Raw genomic sequence first — 5358 nt, forward strand, 5'->3', positions numbered from 1 at the left:
TTGTCTCTCCTTGCAGCTCTGCCCATCACTCCATGCTATTTAAGTCCAACTTCCTAGATCTCTCCCTCTGTTCCCTCATTTCTCCATCCATCCATGTCCCTGCTAACCTCTCCATCATGTCAACAGTCTATTCTTTCTTTCCTACCTCTAACTTTCCGTCTTTCTCTCTTTCCATCTGCTCTCTTCACCCACCCCCCATACCCTCCCCAACCCCTCCTCCCATCCCATCCTTCTCAGCTAGCTGGCGAAGCTGCTGACGTCTGCAGTAGCGGTGGAGCGCAGCCAAGAACTGCCTTAAATCAAACCGATTTCTAATGAAATGCACACATACACTCACACATGTGAGCCGAGATGAGAGCCAGGCATACACACCAGTACGTGCACACTCACACACACACACACACACACATACACACACACACAGACACAAGAGAAGAGAATCTTCTTCACAAGCACAGATGCGTAATACATACACACAAACTCAACTTGAACATTTTATCACGTCTCTGCATCAGATAATTGTTCATAATAACAAAGAGTCAAAAGTCACACTGCGTTTCTGACAATTCAGTGCTTAATTTTTGATGAAGGCTCCCAGTGAGAAGCACTATTTTCTGTGAAATGTGCCCTATTTTAACCTGCTTTCTGTAGGAATGTCAAGACAACTCCAATAAAGCTTTCAAAGTTGACACTCTCAGGTAAACTTATCTCTTTTGCTGCGTTGAGCCTTTTCAAATTTAGTTGTATAGTCTCCCTTGAGAAAGTTCTTTGCTGGAAACAAAATATCTGTATTTCCAGATCAAATGCCGAACTGTGGGTAGATTTCGGTCTCCAAATATAGACAGCATGTCATGACAACATTGTTTACCAAAATAAAAAAAAAAACATGCTGGAGGGATTTAACTCACCTACTGCTTTTAATATAATCTGGAAACTGTCCAGTTGGCTGGCTCTTCAATGCTGCACACACAAGATATCCGTCTGTTCCGTGTTATATTTTTTACTCACACGTCCCCTGAGCCCAAAAAATCTGTTAACCTGATCCACCTTTTAAACTACAACCAAAAGAAAAACTACAAAAATCCATGCTTATTTTTAGCTTAATTACAGTGATTTAAAAAAAACATTGCCACCATGAGTTTGCAAAGATTTATTTTTACGTCTTGTTGTAATAAGGTTCCTTATCACCTGATTTCATTCTCTTTTGAACATTTAATTCTCAGTCACAGGGCTTGGGTCGAGAGTAATGGACTAAAAAGTCCGTTAAATCAGGGCTGCACTTCCTCAAGTGAGACCAACTGATCACATTTCTGTGACATGGACATGACCTGACCTGGCAGAATCCCTCTGCAGCTTCTCTACTTCCATTTCCTCCTCCGTGTTTGGCTGCAGCCGGTCGCCAGAAAACTCACAACCCTGCCAGTAATCCTCTGCGATGGCCGACAGCACAGCAGGCACTATATCACACGATTGGATTGGAGTTTTATAGGCCTACCGTGGACTGCTATCAGCCTGAGGGAGTTAGAAGCATGAGCGAGGGACAAAGTATAAATCAGGACTGAAATGTGGCTACTGTTAGACTCCATAGCACCACGTAGAGAAGAAGCTGTCTGTAGGTTTTTTTTTGCTTCACCAAACAAACACTCCGCAGTTTTGTGGGTGTGTGTAAGAGGGAGGGGGTTGATATAGCATTCAAAACATTGAGCAGTGGCTTTCTTTCTTCTCATCCACTGATGGTCCACTAACTGCTAAAGTGCAAATATTGCAGCACTTCACCATGCAGTGCAACAGTACTCTTGAGTTAAACTAATTTGAACCAAACCTAAGATTTAGTGTAAATCGCCAGATAAGTGCACTTGTTTTCCTTACCTCTTTTCCCTCCCTAATCACTTAATCCTCCTTAAGATAAAACTGTCTTTTTTTTCTCCCCTCCTTCCTCCCACGCAAGCTGCTGGTGTAGTTCAGCTCACTGTCACACCACGGTGTGTGTGGGAGAGAACGTCAGAAAAAGAAAGACAGAGACTCCATATGACCCTCCAATTATTCCTGAAGAGCTCAGTTTCTGTCAGTCTTCAGCACTGTTATGCGTCAGCACAGTAACAACGTGACAGTGAGTTTTCACCGTTGGCAACAGGGAACACAACAGTGGAACAACAGGCTGAAAAAGGTTTGAGGGCAGACATGATGAGGTTCACTACATGTGATGATAAATGAAGTAATGTAATTTGCGGTTGATGAAATAATTATATTGTGTGTTGACATGCCTAAACAGTTGACACCAGGAGATATTTAAGCTGAGGGCAAATTGGTGACTCATAAACCAAAATATACACAGTAATTATATGAAGTCACAGATGAAAGATCAATGTTGGCTATACTTCAGCTAAAATAATTTGCTCAGAAATAAGGGATTTCACTCTGGTACCTATATCGGACTTCTGTATAACAATCCACACTGCACTAAGGAGGTGTTTGCTTTAATGCAGAGGAGGTCTTATTTTGATACGATTAATGAGGAGGCTTTCCACTCACATGGCAATTAAGCAGAACAGAAAAAATACAAACACTTAGCCCAATTGTTATAGTACTTAAAATGTAATGAAATGTATGAATGTTTATAGAACTGTTGTTCTTTTCCATAATCCTGCATTAAAAATCCTCCTTAAGTAAAAGTACACAAGTATTAGCAGGAAAATGTGGTTAAAGTATTGCAGTAAAAGTAGTGGTTTGGTCTCTCTGACTGATATATTATTATATGTGACATCATTAGATTATTAATACTGAAGGATCAGTGTTAGAGCAGCATGTTACTGTTGTAGCTGCTGGATGTGGAGCTAGTTTGAACTACTTTATAGTCAGTTCGCTAGTTTAGTCCAGTGGTTCCCAACCTAGGGGTCGGGCCACAGATAAATCTGAGGGGTTGTGAGATGATTAATGGGAGAGGAAAGAAGAAAAAACAAAGTTCTGTTACACGAATCTGTTTTCAATTTTTGGACTTTTTCTTTAATCTTTGATTTTTAGTGAAATATTGGATCATTTGAACATTTATTGAAATGAAACTGTTTGGTGGAGCTGTTAACAACTCAGACATCTGAAATGTGACCCCGACTACACACTGCTTTTTGTAAGATGTAAAAGGAAAAAAGGTTGGAAATCACTAGTTTCATCTTTAACAATATGTTGTATTTTAAAACCTTGTTATATATCTATTGTCTCAAATCTTCATCTGAAAAGTAACTAAAGCTGTCAAATAAATATAGTGGAACAGAAAGTACAATAAAGTGCTCTGAATACTCTGAAATGTAGTAGAGTGGAAGTATAAAATAGCATCAAATGGAAATACTCAAGTAAAGTACAAGTACTTTAAAAGTGTATTTAAGTACAGTACTTAAGTAAATGTACTTTACTTTCCACCACTCCTGAATGTAATAGGGAGTACATGTACAAAAGGTGATTAGTCCAGGAATGAGTTACTACAAGCATATTTTCACAATAGAAAGGTATAGTTTTTACCCACAAAAGAAAGAATGCTTTTTTACACATGCTGTATCTTGTTAAACATTTTGTTATATCTTGGAGAGGATGTAAGGAAATCAAAGTGAGATGTTATTTAAGTGTTGTTGAAAGATGAAGCTGTCACTTCATCACCAACCTCACAACGTGATGAAATCACATCAAATCAAGCCTTTCTCGACTTCTCCTCAATCACAAAGTCAAAACTAGAAAAAATAATAATAATAATTTATGATTTAGGAGTCTGAATCATTTTTTGTTTGTGTACTGGTACATATTAAAGTTACATATTAAAAGAGAGAGAGAAAGAGAGTCATTAAGTTATAGAAGCAACCCCCCCCCCCCCCCAACCCCCACCCCTTTTAATCTAACCTTGCTTCAGCGTTGACGTTCTTATGCAATACCTCCCACTGAGAACCCATCAGCACATCCCACACACACACACATACATATACACACACAGTCAGCCTACACATAAGAAGTAGCCTTCAGCATCTTTGTTCTGTGTGGGAGAGGAGTGACATCATTTAGTCCACCTGTACTGTGTGTACAAAACAAACACTGCAGCGTAAATACAGCATGGCCTAATTCGGGAAACGGTAATGTATGTGCTTTGCATTGTAAACACAGACCAAACTAATTTCACCACATAACACAAGTCAACCAGAGAGGAAGGAACAGTGCAGTGTTTGGTTGAAGAATCAAAAAACATTGACTAAATTAATATCAAACAGTGCAGGTATTTAAAAAAGTAATCATTTCCAAAAAATTAAATGTATGTTGTGATGCCTGAGGTTTAAAACACTTCAAATGGAGAATGCAGGCAGAAATCTGCAGGAATTTAGCACCATAATAAAACAAACAAAGCACCTCTGGGCTATCTATAATACCTAACCATATGACCAGCCCACACATTCACACAATTTTCCTTCCAAATTACACAGTAAAAGGACATGACTGTAGTTGTATTGTGTACATGAATCAATAACGTTCCTGTAATTTTTTGTCACCTTATGCTGTAGTTGCTTTGAGAGCACTATGTTAAACGGATGATAATGGTTGGTGAAAGTGGTGAAATGTGTGTGTGTGTTTGTGTGTGTGTGTGTGTGTGTAAGAGAGAGAGAGAGAGCGAACTTGCAGCACAATGTCATGCACTGAGTGCAAGATATTTAACAGCTTTAGTGTTGTTACCCATATTGAGTACATACTGTATACTCATTGGCATAAGCTCATTGTATAAGCTAAGTGTGTGTTTATGCAACCTGTGTTTGATAAAGTTACTAATGGTCTTTTGAGGTGGTGATGAGGTTAGACACAGCTGGTTCTTCCAGAGCTCCAGTTCTCACATGTGTCAGTATTTATTGCCAAGAGCATATGAATTTGCATCACCCACACAGAGTGATTAATTCAACCATTATTTCTGATGCTTCCTCTGCCCAAACCAGGTTCCACTGCAAGTTAACTGGCACACTCTCTATTTATTTGTGTCACGCAATATTTTAGCATGCAACACATGATGAAGCCCTGAAATAACCCTGGATGATACCTGACCATTTTTGTTAGTGTCACAAGCTTGCACGTCTCACACTACAACACAACATTAAATGCACTGCAATTAATTGGATGCTGTCAGGGGACTGATTAAAAAGACTGGAGAGGTACTAATATATGACAACAATAAGTTTGAAGCAATTAAAGAAACTGTCTTCTTTTAATTTTTCTTTTTAAATATTTTCACCTGAAACACTTTTGTTATCTTTCAGCCCCAAACTGAACTTATTCCCTGCAGTGTGTATTCATGACAGACATAAAGGCTTTTCAGTAATTGGAAATAAGTTACCTTTC

Source organism: Thunnus albacares, chromosome 17 (assembly GCF_914725855.1).
Source record: "Thunnus albacares chromosome 17, fThuAlb1.1, whole genome shotgun sequence".
NCBI classification, from domain to species: domain Eukaryota; kingdom Metazoa; phylum Chordata; class Actinopteri; order Scombriformes; family Scombridae; genus Thunnus; species Thunnus albacares.